We start from the raw sequence: 16,691 nt of genomic DNA, 5'->3' as shown, positions 1-16,691 counted from the left end.
ACAGTAACCTCTTATGTTTCAGGTAAGGATATTAATCAGGACATTGGTAACATCAATAGAGAACTTACCATTATCAGTAATAGGATTTCTTCAAACAAACTGGCGCTAAACACTGTTAAATCCCATTCAATCGTAAAAAGAAACTTCCCCCTTCTGTCGGTAATGTTAGAACCGTAAAACTCTTGTCAAGGAAAACTGAAACTAAATTTCTTGTCGTGAAAAGTCATACGAACAATATTCGCCAAAAAAGAAATAAAAATAAAACAGTGTGGTATCTTGTACCATACGCGTGGTTTTCTCACTATCATCATCAATAACGGTATGCTCATGTTTGAGCAGCGTGGACCTCTCCACCATCCTTCGCCACTAAACTCGATCTTACGCTTTTCTTTCCACTTCTACCATCGACAGCCCGCAAATATCTTTGATGTTGTCGCTCAGTCTTGTCTTCGGTTTGCCTCTCCTCTGATTCCTATCACCATCCCTGTCAGCAAGTTTTCTCAATACTTTTACTTCTCATCACTATGACCAATAAACTTTAATTTCCTCCTGTTCAAGATGTCCAACAGCCGGTCTTTACAATTATTTTTCTCTGCACTTCATCATTCGTCTTCTCTCTGTCCAGCTAATACGCAGTACTCGTCTGTAACACCACATTTCAAAACTATTGATCTTTTTCTTGTCTATCTACTTCAGCACCCAACACTCAGAACCATATGTTGCAATTGGGAAAACTAATGAGTTCAATAACCTCAGCTTTGTCCGTAAGGTAATGCTTCGGTCTTTCCAGATGTTATTGAGAGCAATTGTGGCGTTTTTGGCAATGGCAATTCTTCTTTTTATCTCCGGTGAATCATCATATGTATTAGTTAAAACAGCTCCAGATAAGTGAACTCTTTCACATTTTCCACAATCATTCCATTGATTGTAACATGTTCATCATTGTTCATTGCCGGTTATCTTTGAATCTTCATGATCTTAGTTTTCTTGGCATCAAGAAACAAGCCAGCCTTTTCGCTTGCTTCTCTAACTTTATCTAGTAGTTGTTGTAGTTCAGTGATACTGCTGGCAATCAAAACTATATCATCGCGTACCTTAGATTTGATATTTTGCATCCTCCAACATCTATAGTTCCTTCAAAATTCTCTAGAGCACCTCTCATAATTGTTTCAGAATATATGTTAAAGAGGTGCGGAGACAGAATGCAACCCTGTCGCACTCCTTGTTTGACTTCGAACCATCTGTTAACCATAAGTGGTTTTTACAGTTGCTTGTTGTTGGTCATACATGGCTTTTATTAGTTGGATGATGTGTTTTGGAAACTTCATATTGTGTCGTGGACAGATACACATTATTTGTAAACAACGCGAGGCAGAGCGGGACGCACATCCATCAGATGAAAAGATGGTAAACAGGAAGAGACGCATGACGTCAAACTGAGCGCGTGGTTCACGCCATGACTAACAGAAGCTTCTAGAAGCCACGAATACGAAAACAACTAGTTGGAGCGATCACTAGATACATCACAATATTCAAGTCGGGTATCAAGAAAATAACACGGAAGGTAGATAGACAAAAGTTAAAGTGATTAAATACAGTGTTGAAAATTTGCTGGGACATAGGAAAGTCCTGACGCAGATAGTTTTCGAATAAGTGAAGAGAAATTATAATTATATTCATGATAATGGTAAGGGCGTGACCGGAAGGGCCCCCATAGCGGGGATAAAAGACGGGTCGAGACAGACCAACGGAGGAGTAGGAGTTTGGAGTTGGTCTTGAAAGTCATCCCTGGTAGCACCTTGCAGCCATGTCACTTTGGTGGCATTTTTGGGTAAGCCCTATTGAAGCAGTTGAAGTGTTTCTTGTTTAAGGGGAAACATGGTGGACGGGATGTGCTATGGAAAGTGTGTTTTAAGTAGTTTATAAGATTTCTTGATTGATGTATGACTATATAAAGGACCAAGAATTGTATCTGACCAAGTTCAGTTTAGAAGTAATAATTATATAATGGAATAATTATAGATTTGATTGTCAAGTTTGAAGAATGATATAATTGAAGACATATAGATTTGAATTCTAAGTGTACTGATATATTGAGTTAGCATAGAGAGTAAGGAATTAATGATTTACTTTTACGAGATCTCAGCTCTACGGAAGTGTGACTTAACAGTGATGATGATTGTTAATTTCGCGGTAGAGCGTAAGAATAAGTTTATGTTTTGTATGTAATCATTAAGTAATTCCTAGAATAGTTTGCTTTGAGTTAATTGTGGCTTAGCAATATTAATTCAGTATTATGATTGCCTGATTAAGCACAAGGACATTTTCTGTCCATTTCAGAATGTACTTATTTACTTTTACTGGAGATAATCTTGAGTTTAAGTTAGAAATTGTGTAAAGACATTAACTTAGTATTTTAAATTGCTTGGTATAAGTAATTCATCTTGCCTAAATATAATTCTCACTAATTTCTGTATTTCAGTTTGCTTACAAATATTTTTATGATTTCAATCATTGTATGTGAAGAAAGTAATTCTTTTATTAACTGCTTACATCTATTTTAAGCATTGACATTAATAACAGCTTACTTAAATTTATATTATGTAGTTTGTATGTTAACAATTAGAGTAAAGTGACAAGTTATTTGTTAAAGTTAAAAGATGGATAATTAATATGGTATAATTATTGTATTGGATTTAATGAACTCAGATGTTATATTATTGACATATAAATTTATGTGATTGACTTTAACATGTTTACTATATATAATACTTTACAGTTAATAAATTAGTTGTAGATTCTCTAATATTGTGAATTTTCCTAAACAAATTAATACAAGTTGAAAGAGTAAATCTGTGAGAGAAATATGACTAGTATGAACTATTAAGATTATATCAGATATTGAGGAGATAATATATTATGTTGATGCAAAGAGGCAACAACAATTGTTCATGTTATTCCAGAGAATATCGTGATCAGCAGTATCAAAAGCTTCAAGTAATCGATGAAACACAGGTATAGGTCTTTTTGATGTTCTCTGTTTTTCTCTATGATCAATTTTAGATTCAGAATCTGGTTATGGTACCTTTTCCAGGGCGAAACCTGCTTGTTCGTCTGCAATTTCTTCTCTTAACTTAAACTTCATTCTTAAATCTGTCTATCTATCTATCTCACTATGAATGCCCATAAATGCATCTGTTTTTCATTAATTTATCCACATCTAAATGCCACACTGTCTGGGAACTGTCAATGAAACCGCATTAAAGACCTCAAAACGAGTAATACGAACAATTGCTGGATTAGGCAAATATGACCATGCTAATAGTGCATTTTTTTTACACTGAAACTATTGAAACTGAGAAATATATATACCTACTTTTGTGATTTCTTCATTTTTAAATGTATCAATATCTAAGAAAATAACGGAGCAGAAATGATTTCAGATAGATATCCTCTGCGATCAAACTCACTTTTAAAGCACCCAACTGTAGGCTCAAACCAATCAAAGGCATGTACTTTATATTATGGGTAAGTGTATGGAAGAGTTCTGCCCTCACATCTCCACAGTAGTCAGTCAATATTGTCACTCAGAAAATCGTAGAAGACTCATCTATTACATATGTCAGAGTGAATCTGATATTTAGGAGAAATATAAGTATTTATATAAATAATAGCGTGTACTTGTGCATCTGTGTGAATGCTAGTGTATGTGTGCAAATGTGTCTATGTAATACATTTATAAATATATGTGTGTGTGTACAAATGTATGCATGGTTAAATAAGCTTGTGTGTGTGTGTGTGTGTATAATGCATATATATATATATATATATATATATTATATATATATATAATATATATATATATATATATATATATATATATATATATATGTATATATATATATATATATATATATATATATATATATATATATGTTTGTGTATATGTATGTATGTTTATGTGTGTATGTGTGTATATGTTTTGTATATGTATATGTATGTATTTTTTGTGTGTAGGTGTGTTTATCGGCAGATCTGAGTTCGAGGGTTCGAGTCACCGACCGGCGCGTTGTTTCCCTTGGGCAAGGAACTTCACCCTCGATTGCCTACCTAGCCACTGGGTGGCCAAGCCAGCTCAAGTCAGTGCCGGGTAAATAGAGATGGTGACTCGATAAAAAAACACCGGGCGGAAGGCAATGGCAAACCCACCGCTCTAAATTGCTAAGAAAAAAAATTAATGGAAGCCCATGATCGTCAAGGCCGCGGTGGCCGAATGGTTAGAGCGTCGGACTCAAGACTGTCACGACGGCAATCTGAGTTCGAGGGTTCGAGTCACCGGCCGGCGCCTTGTTTTCCTTGGGCAAGGAACTTCACCTTGATTGCCTACCTAGCCACTGGTGGCCAAGCCAGCCCAAGTCAAGTGCTGGTCCCAAGCCCGGATAAATAGAGAGAATGATTACCTAAAAGGTACCACCGCCACTCTCCGTGGAAAGGAACTGGGGACCCTACCACGTACTCACTTCCAAGAGCATCACAACATGAAAACTACAATTAAGTATCATGCTGTGACCACGGCGGCTCAGACATGAACCTACCGTTAAAAGAAAGAAAAGGTATGTTTATATATGTGTGTATATAGATATAATCTTGTGCAATATGTCACTTTATTTATTATAAATAACTTTATAATTTATGCCAAACATAATCCGATTTACCATATATATTTGTTATATATATTATATATATATATATTACATAATTTTATCATTATTACTGTTATCACCTCCAGTCCACCTGCGAGTGGAATGACCGAGTCTAAAAAATTAAATGCACATTATTCCCTTAAAATAAAATGCCTCCTTAAGAGAGCTTGTGTTCTCAGGAGCTCAGCCATTCTATTTTTATTTTGTGTTCGTCAAACTGTTTTTATGTATATTGGCGAAATAAACGTTATCAGTATCAATATCATGTATGTGTGTGTGTGTGTGGTGTTGTGTGTGTTGTGTGTGTGTGTGTGTGTGTGTGTGTGTGTGTGTGTGTGTGTGTGTGTGTGTTGTGTGCGTGCGCGCATATGCATTCAGCTTGTAAAAAATCTCACCCATAACGACCTGCTCACCTTAAAACCTTGACATATATTGGAGTGAGTCACATTACCCCCAACTGGCATCCTTATTACAATTTGATTGTTTCCATTATAAATATGTATTATGTGTTTCGAAGCGCAGGTGAAAAAAAAATAACTGAATATTTTTATTATTCTTTCACTCTCTGAATGAAATTTAGAATCATTTTCTCCTGATGGAAAAATAACCCACATTTCTACGTAGTGATACAGATCCGTGTCAGATCAGATGGCGTCATATCTATCTCCCAAGAAAGTGTGTTAATCTAATGCAGTGAAAGACGTTGACAACAGGATGATAAATGACACCAATATTACGGGTAATATGAGAGAGAGAGAGAGAGTGGAAGGGAGGAGAGGAGAGAGAGAGAGAGAGAGAGAGAGAGAGAGAGAGAGAGGGGAGTATATATATAATATATTATGTGTGTGTGTGTTGAGTGTGAGTGTGTGTGTGTGTGTGTGGTGTGTGTGTGTGTGTGTGTGTGTGTGGACATATATATATAGATATATGTAATTTATACATATATACATCGACACATATGTGTTGTTATATAGTATATATATGAAATATATTTTTTGTATATATATATATATATATATATATATATATATAAAAATAAAATATATTATAAAAATATATTTTATATATATACAGGATTTTTTAATAATTTTTTTTTGTATAAAAACATAAAAAAAAAAAACAATACATACGTATATATATCCATATATATAATATATATATATTTTTTGGAATATAATTTTATACGTTTATTTTTTGTATTATGTATACATTTTTTTGTATATATCCGTATTTTTATATGTATATATATATATATATATTATATATATATATATATATTATTATATATTATATATATATAATATATATACATATATATACATATACACACATATGTGTCGATGTATATATGTATAAATTACATATATCTATATATATATGTCCACACACACACACACACACACACACACACACACACACACACACACACTCACACTCAGACACACACACACATATATATATATATATATATACTCTCTCTCTCTCTCTCTCTCTCTCTCTCTCTCTCTCTCTCTCTCTCTCTCTCCCTTCCACTCTCTCTCTCTCTCTCATATTACCCGTAATATTGGTGTCATTTATCATCCTGTTGTCAACGTCTTTCACTGCATTAGATTAACACACTTTCTTGGGAGACAGATATGACGCCATCTGATCTGACACGGATCTGTATCACTACGTAGAAATGTGGGTTATTTTTCCATCAGGAGAAAATGATTCATAATCCCTTCAGAGAGTGAAAAAATAATAAATATATTCAGTTATTTTTTTTTCACCTGCGCTTCGGAACACAATAATGCATATTTATAATGGAAACAATCAAATTGTAATAAAGATGCCAGTTGGGGGTAATGTGACTCACTCCAATATATGTCAAGGTTTTAAGGTGAGCAGGTCGTTATGGGTGAGATTTTTTACAAGCCTGAATGCATATGCGCGCACGCACACACACACACACACACACATACACACACACACACACACACACACACACACACACACACACACACACACACACAACACACACATACATTGATATTGATACTGATAACGTTTATTTCCCCCAATATACATAAAAACAGTTTGACGAAACAAATAAAAATAGTATGGCTTGAACCCCTTGAGAACACAAGCTCTCTTAAGGAGGCATTTTATTTTAAGGGAATTAATGTGCTTTTAATTTTTTAGACTCGGTCTTCCACTCGCAGGTGGACTGGAGGTGATAACAGTAATAAGGGATAAAATTATGTAATATAATATATAAAATATATATAACAAATATATATGGTAAATGGGTTTATGTTGGCATAAATTATAAAGTTATTTATAATAAAAAAAAGTGACTATTGCACAAGTTTATATCTATATACACACATATATAAAACATACCTTTTCTTTCTTTAACGGTAGGTTCATGTCTGACCCCCGGGTGGTCACAGCATGATACTTAATTGTAGTTTCATGTTGTATGCTCTTGAGTGATACGTGGTAGGGTCCCCAGTTCCTTTCCACGGAGAGTGCCGGTGGTACCTTTTTTAGGAATCATTCTCTCTATTTATCCGGGCTTGGGACCAGCATTGACTTTGGGGTGGCTTGGCCACCCAGTGGCTAGGTAGGCAATCAAGGTGAGTTTCCCTTTCCCAAGGAAAACAAGGCGCCGGCCGGTGACTCGAACCCTCGAACTCAGATTGCCGTCGTGACAGTCTTGAGTCCGACGCTCTAACCATTCGGCCACCCGGCTTGACGATCATGGGCTTCCATTAATTTTTTTTCTTAGCAATTTAGAGCGTGGTTTGCCATTGCCTTTCCCCCCGGTGTTTTTTTATCGAGTCACCATCTCTATTTACCCGGCACTGACTTGAGCTGGCTTGGCCACCCAGTGGCTAGGTAGGCAATCGAGGTGAAGTTCCTGCCCAAGGGAAAAAAAAACGCGCGTCGGGATCGAACCCTCGAACTCAGATTGCCGATAAACATACTACAACATAAAATACATACATATTCAAACAATTTCATTACCACACCATACACACAAAACCATACATACTTATACAAAAAACATATAATATAAAATATATATTTTAATATATATAATATATATAAATTTTATATATATATATATATATATATATATATATATATTATATATATATAAAATATATATATAATATATATTTATATATATGCATTATACACACACACACACACACAAGCTTATATTAACCATGCATACATTTGTACACACACACATATATTTATAAATGCATTACGTAGAAAACATTTGTACACATATATTAGCTTTTCATACAGATGCATAAATACACGCTATTATTTATAAAAAATACTTATATTTCTCCTAAATATCAGATTTCACTCTGACATATGTAATAGATGAGTCTTCTACGATTTTCTGAGTGACAATATTGACTGAGTACTGTGGAGATGTGAGGGCAGACTCTTCCATAAACTTACCCAATAATGAAATACATGTCTTTGATTGGTTTGAGCCTACAGTTGGTGTGCTTTAAAAGTGAGTTTGATCGCAGAGGTATCTATTTTAAATCTTTTCTGCTCCTTTTATTTTCTTAGATATTGATACATTTAAAAATGAAGAGAGCACAAAAGTAGGTATTTATATTTCTCAGTTTCAATAGTTTCAGTGTAAAAAATGCAACTATTAGTATGGTCATATCCAGCAATTGTTTCGTATTACTCGTATTACTTTTGGGGTCTTTAATAAAGGTTTCATTGACATTTTCCCCAGACAGTGTGGCATTTAGATGTGGATAAATTAATGAAAAACAGATGCATTTATGGGCATTCATAGTGAGATAGATAGATAGACAGATTTAAGAATGAAGTTTAAGTTAAAGAAGAAATTGCGACGAACAAGCAGGTTTTCGCCCTGGAAAAGGTACCATAAACCAGTTTCTGAATCTAAAATTGATCATAGAGAAAACAGAGAACATCAAAAGACCCTATACCTGTGTTTCATCGATTACTTGGAAAGCTTTTGTTTACTGCTGATCACGATATTCTCTGGAATAACATGAACAATTGTTGTTGCCTCTTTGCATCAACATAATATATTATCTCCTCAATATCTGATATAATCTTAATAGTTCATACTAGTCATATTTCTCTCACAGATTTTACTCTTTCAACTTGTATTAATTTGTTTAGGAAAATTCACAATTTAAATTAGAGAATCTAAAAAACTAATTTATTAACTGTAAGTATTATATATAGTATAACATGTAAAGTCAATCACATAAATTTATATGTCAATAATATAACATCTGAGTTCATTTAATCCAATACAATAATTATACCATATTAATTATCCATCTTTTAACTTTAACAAATAACTTGTCACTTTACTCTAATTTTTTAACATACAAACTACATAATAAAAATTTTAAGTAAGCTGTTATTAATGTCAATGCTTAAAATAGATGTAAGCAGTTAATAAAAAAATTACTTTCTTCACATACAATGATTGAAATATAAAAATATTTGTAAGCAAACTGAAATACAGAAATTAGTGAGAATTATATTTAGGCAAGATGAATACTTATACCAAGCAATTTAAAATACTAAGTTAATGTCTTTACCCCAATTTCTATCTTAAACTCATGATTATCTCCAGTAAATAGTATATGAGTACATTCTTATATGGACATAAAATGTCTTGTTCTTAATCATGCAATCATTATACTGAATTAATATTGCTAAGCCACAATTACTCAAAGCAAACTTATTCTAGGAATTATTTAATGATTACTACAAACATAAACTTATTCTTACGCTCTACCGGAAATTAACAATATCATCACTGTTAAATCACACTTCCGTAGAGCTGAGATTTTCGTAAAAGTAAATCATTAATTCCTTTCTCTCTATGCTAATCAATATATCAGTACACTTAGAATTCAAATCTATATGTCTTTAATTATATCATTCTTCAAAATTGACAATCAAATCTATAATTATTCCATTATATAATTATTACTTCTAAATGAACTTGGGCAGATACAATTCTTGGTCCTTTATATAGTCATACATCAATCAAGAAAAACTTATAAAACTACTTAAAACACACTTTCCATAGCACATTCCCGTCCACCATGTTTTTCCCCCTTAACAAGAAACACTTCAACTGCTTCAATAGGGCTTACCCAAAAATGCCACCAAAGTGACATGCTGCAAAGGGGCTACCAGGATGACTTTCAAGACCAACTCCAAACTCCTACTCCTCCGTTGGTCTGTCTCGACCCGTCTTTTTTCCCCGCTATGGGGGCCCTTCCCGGGCACGCCTTACAGTTATCATGAATATAATTATAATTTCTCTTCATTTTTTCGAAAACTATCTGCGTCAGGACTTTCCTATGTCCCAGCAAATTTTCAACACTGTATTTATCACTTTTAAATTTTGTCTATCTACCTTCCGTGTTATTTTCTTGATACCGACTTGAAAAATTGTGTGTATCTAGTGATCGCCTCCAACTAGTTTTTTTCGTATTCGTGGCTTCTAGAAGCTTCTGTTAGTCATGGCGTGAACCACGCGCTCAGTTTGACGTCATGCGTCCCTCTTCCCGTTTACCATCTTTTCATCTGATGGATGGTGCGTCCGCTCTGCCTCGCTTGTTTACAAATAATGTGTATCTGTCCACGACCCCAATATGAAGGTTTCCAAAACACATCATCCAACTAATAAAAGCCATGTATGACCAACAACAAGCAACTGTAAGAACCACTTAGGGGTTAACAGAATGGTTCGAAGTCAAACAAGGAGGCGACAGGGTTGCATTCTGTCTCCGCACTCTTTAACATATATTCTGAAACAATTATGAGAGGTCTCTAGAGAATTTTAAAGGGAAAACTGTAGATGTTGGAGGATGCAAAATATCAAATCTAAGGTATGCCGATGAATAGTTTTGATTCCCAGCAGTATCACTGAACTACAACAACTACTAGATAAAGTTAGAGAGGCAAGCGAAAAGGCTGGCTTGTTTCTTGATGCCAAGAAAACTAAGATCATGAAGATTCAAAGATAACCGGCAATGAACAATGATGAACATGTTACAATCAATGGAAGAGTTGTGGAAAATGTGAAAGAGTCACTTATCTTGGAGCTGTTTTAAACTAATACATATGATGATTCACCGGAGATAAAAAGAAGAATTGCCATTGCCAAAAACGCCACAATTGCTCTCAATAACATCTGGAAAGACCGAAGCATTACCTTACGGACAAAGCTGAGGTTATTGAACTCATTAGTTTTCCCAATTGCAACTATGGTTCTGAGTGTTGGGTGCTGAAGTAGATAGACAAGAAAAAGATCAATAGTTTTTGAAAGTGGTGTTACAGACGAGTACTGCGTATTAGCTGGACAAAAGAAGAAGACGAATGATGAAGTGCAGAGAAAAATAAAATTTTAAAGGACCGGCTGTTGGACATCTTGAACAAGGGGGAAATTAAAGTTTATTGGTCATGTGATGAGAAGTAAAAGTATTGAGAAAAATTGCTGACAGGGATGGTGATAGGAAACAGAGGTAGAGGCAAACCGAAGACAAGACTGAGCGACAAAATCAAAGATATTTTCGGGCTGTCGATGGGAGAAGTGGAAAGAAAAGCGTAAGATCGAGTTTAGTGGCGAAGGATGGTGGAGAGGCCACGGCTGCTCAAACATGAGCATACCGTTATTGATGATGATAGTGAGAAAACCACGCGTATGGTACAAGATACCACACTGTTTATTTATTTATTTTTTGGCGAATATTGTTCATATGACTTTTCCACGACAAAAATTTTGTTTCAGTTTTCCTTGACAAGAGTTTACGGTTCTAACATTACCGACAGAAGGGGGAAGTTTCTTTTTACGATTGAAGGGGATTTAACAGTGTTTAGCGCCAGTTTGTTTGAAGAAATCCAATTACTGATAGTGGTAAGTTCTCTTTGATGTTACTAATGTCCTGATTAATATCCTTACCTGAAACATAGAGGTTACTGTCGTCAGTATGTAAGATGAATTTCAGATACGGATGTTTATACAAAATAATTGATGTAGATCAGAAAAAGAAGAGGCCCTAACAGAAAAAGAAGAGGCCCTAAGAGCCTTGAGGTACCCCATAAAATAATGGAAGGCAATCTCAGCTGGATCCATTATATGAAACAAACCGATTTCTGTTTGACAGATTTAAATGAAGCAAGCAGTAAGCAGAGCCCCTGACACCATGAGATAGTTTTGAGAGCAAATTGGGTGATTAACCGTTTTAAAAAGACTAGATAAATCTAGACTTACAGAAATAGTGAATTCGTTATAATCGAAGGCCTTGTAGATAGGGTTTGTAAAAGACATAACAGCCATTTCTGTTGATGTATTCCTTGGTAAATCCAAATTAGAAATCTGACAGAATACTGTTCCTTGTGAGATAATTTTCCAAAGCTGATATAATATTTTTTTCCAGACTTTTACTTATTATAGGCAGAAACTGATACTAGTCTGTAGTTATGAATATTGGTTTTGTAAAATGATTTGTGAACTGGAGTAACCTTTGCTGTCTTGAATTTATCTGGATATATATGTAGTAAGTGAAGTGTTGCACTAGTGGAGCAGGGGATGGGAAATGGCAGGCAAAGTGGATCTAATTATTGGTGCTGTGATGCCATCATGACCGGGGCGAGTTGTTCAGTTTGATTCACTACCTCAGAGAGTTTGTTATTGTTACGGGATTCAAAGATAGTTTTTGTGTTGTGCGAAGCCCCATGATATTCAGGAAACTATGGAATGGATGACTGACATTTTTAAATTAAGTTATCGCAACGTTAACCAATAACAGAGTAGAATCACGAGACTGATTTTCCCTCTACTTCAATCGTTTGCTTCCGAGATGTATTAGCCTCCGGGCTAGTACAGTGGTAAAGTGTCGGCCTCTCTTTCCGAGGGCCCGGCGGTTCGGGCCTGCCCAGGCGCGAGAAGTTGCAACTGTCGCCCGGGGGTTTTACTGCTGCTGCTGGGCACCACAGCGGGAAAGGGACTCGGTTCAGCCGAGTCAGCAGCAGCTGACACACGTGAGCGAGTCGGCATTAGTTTGATTTGTCAGTTTGATTTTGACATCAGAGGAACGGGAGGGAAAAAATTATAGTAATATATTTCCCAATTTTATCCAACGGTGTTACAGCATAATGAAGAGTATTGCACTGTTCGAGATCACTAACATCGTTGTATGGAAATGTGAAGGTATCCATCAAAAATTTGGAATTGATGATGTTAATCTCATAACCTTACTACGATGGACTGTTAAACCTTGTATGATTCCTCTCGTGCTGCGTCTGCCTCCCTGTTGCGTTCGTGGCACCCCCTGTCATCGCCTTGGAAGTCCCGGCGTTCGGGTGGGGGGAGTGGGGGGGCTGGGCGAGGAGAGAGCGGGCGCGCCAGTCGGGGGCTCGTGAACAGCGCTTGAGGAAACTCTTGCATGGATGCGTCTGAGGGGGAGGCGGTGTCGCCGGGGGGGGGGGGGGGTGCGCTAAGACTGTGCGTATACACACACACACATTATATATTATGCATACATACATACATGCATACTTTTATACATCATGCATATATATATATATAAAATATTTTATATATATATATATAAAATTATATATATATATATATATATATATATATATATATGGATGTGTCTGTGTGTATATATGTATATGTGTGTGTGTGTGTGTGTGTGTGTGTGGTGTGGTGTGTGTGTGTTGTGTGTGTGTGTGTGTGGGGTGTGTGTGTGTGGGTGTGTGTATATATCTATATATATTTTATATATATATAATATATAAATATATATATAATTTTATATAAATATATATATTATGATATCTATATTTTTATATATATCTATATATAGATGTGTGTGTGTGTATATATATATACATTTTATATACACACACACACGTTATGCATACATACATATATAAACATATTATATATAATTATAATTTTATATATATATTTTATAAAATATTTTATATATATATAATATTTATATATATATAATATATATATGTATATAAATACACACGCATATACACACACATAGAGACACATTTCCCGGATATATGTGTGGGAAATGTTGAGCATGGGCGCGCCTTCCCCATCTCTCACACGCCAAGTTCAAGCTTAACGACGACGGAATGCGGTTAGGGGTGACCCCTTTCAAAGGTGGATGCCACCTAATTCTTGAGAATCTTTTTAAGTTGAATATTTTTCCTTTAGAGCACGTTCTCTGCGTATATTTATTCTTTAAATGTTACATTACTCTATCAAATACCCTGGCCTAATATATATGATGAAGATAATCAATACATGACATGAAGAAAAGAACGTTATTATCAACAGGACTACTGAGTAGTTTCTGTCCTCGCGATAAATTTATTTCCTTGTTTAAGCATCACCAAATATGACAATCTAGAGATGATATTCGAGTGCCAAAAACTGGCTTGTGGCATTTTGAGGAGACCATTAGAATCCCACCCTAGTACCTAAACGTTTCATGTTAAAAGTAATGGTAATTCCAGCTGGATTTAAGCTGAAGAAGCTGTATGTAGATAAGGTTGATGAGAATGAATATTCACAATAACAAGATATTTCTGAGAAGACGCAGTCGAAACCGGTCAATACATCTCTTGTATTGTGAAGATATTCATTCCATTCATACCTTTTCTACATTTGTCAATATGAATACGGTTCATCCTGAGAAGCTGGTTGATATCTTTAGCACTGTGATGAATACGTGTTTCCTCTCAAAAAGAGAATAATAAATAACTGGAAAAATTGGAATCCACCCTGACTGATATTTCCTTGTATTTATGGCAGACATATCAGGAAGATCCTCACTCCCGGCAAAGGGATTGAACATTGGCATAGAGAAAACGGATCCCAAAAAGGACCGCGCGAGCGTAGGTGCGGTTTTTTGATTTTTATTTGACCCTTCTGCTTATATCTAATCCTGCTGGCGCAACCGGAAAGAGATTTACGTTTAGAAATATTTCGAGTTTTTTCCGGGTTTTAATTTTAATTTTAATTATTTATAATATTATATATATATATTATAATATAAAATATATATATGTGGTGGGTGTGTGGTGTGTGTGTGCGTGTGCGTGTCGTGTGCGTGTGGTTGTGTTGGTGTGGTGTGTGGTGTGTGTGCGTGTGCGTGTGCGTGTGGGTGGTGTGGGTGTGGTGTGGTGTGTGTGTTTTGTATAATATAATAATTATATATTTATATATATATATATATATATAAATATATATATATATGTGTGTGTGGTTGTGGTTGTTTGTGGTGTATGTGTGTGTGGTGTGTGTGATAAATAATATATATATATATAATATATATATATATATTATATATATATATAAGTGATATATATTATATATATATATTTTAATTTATATATATCTATATATAATATATATATAAAAGTCAAAACACACACACACACACACAACACACACAACACAACACACCACACAATTAATATAATATTTATATTATATATTATTAAAAAATATATATAAAATGTAATTCATACATTATATGTATTATTTTGTATAGTATTTTATATATAAAATATTATATAATATAATATTATAATATATATAAAAATATATATGTGTGTGGTGTTTGTGTGGTGTGTGTGTGTGTTTTAATTAACAATAGTAGGCATAATGCCCATGTATATATATATATATAAAATATATATATATATAATATATAATATATAAATTTTTTGCGTGGTGTGGTGTGGGTGTGGTGTTTGTGGAGGGTGTGTGTGGTGTGTTTTTGTGGTTGGTGTGTGTGTGTTTATGCGTGTTGATATATAAATTATTATATATATATATATATATATATATATATATATAATAATCATCATCATCAATAACGGTATGCTCATGTTTGAGCACCCGTGGACCGCTCCCACCACCTTCCCCACTAAACTCGATCTTACGTTTTTCTTTCCATTGCCATGACAGCCCGCAATATCTTTGATATTGTCGCTCAGTTTTTGTTTTGGTTTGCCTTTTCCCTTTTTCCTATCGCCATCCGTCAGCAATTTTTTTCTAAATATTTTACTTCTCATTAAGACAATAAACTTTAATTCCCCTTTAAAGAGCCCAACAGCGGTCTTTACAATTTTTTTTTCTAGCATTCATCATTCGTTTTTTCTTGCCATCAATACGCAGTACCGTCTGAAACACCACATTTCAAACTATTGATTTTTTTTGTCTATCTACTCAGAAAAAAAAAAATCAAAACCCTATGATGAAAGGGAAAACAAAATGAGTTCAAAAACCTCAGTTTTGCCCGAAGGAAATGCTCGGTTTTTCCAGATGTTATTGAGAGCATTGTGGCGTTTTTGGCAATGGAATTCTTCTTTTTCCCGGTGAATCTATAGTATTATTTAAAAACGCCCCAAGAAAGTAAAACCCTTTCACTTTTCCACAACTTTCCCTTGATTGTAACATTTTCATATGTTCTTTCCCGGGATTTGAATCTTCATATCTTAGTTTTCTTGGATAAAGAAACAGCCACTTTTCGCTTGCTTCCAACTTATTTAGTAGTTGTTTAGTTCATGTACTGTGGCAATCAAAATATATCATCGACGTCCCTCAGTTTTGATATTTTGTATCCCCCAAACATCCACAGTTCCTTAAAAATTTTAAAAGGCCCCTCTCAAATTGTTTCAGAATATTTTTTAAAGAGGGGCGGAGACAGAATGAACCCTGTCGCACCCCTTGTTTGATTTCGAACTTTCAAAACCCATAAGTGGTCTTACAGTGTTTGTTGTTGGTCAACAGGGGTTTTTTTATTTTGGATATGTGTTTTTTAAATTCATATCGTTTATGTTATTCCCGAGGAATCGTGATCAACAGTATAAAAACTTTCACATAATCGATGAAACAAGGTATAGGTCTTTTTTATGTTCTTGTTTTTT

The sequence above is a fragment of the Penaeus monodon genome, chromosome 4 (assembly GCF_015228065.2).
Source record: "Penaeus monodon isolate SGIC_2016 chromosome 4, NSTDA_Pmon_1, whole genome shotgun sequence".
NCBI lineage: Eukaryota > Metazoa > Arthropoda > Malacostraca > Decapoda > Penaeidae > Penaeus > Penaeus monodon.
Note: the sequence above shows the minus strand (reverse complement) of the source record.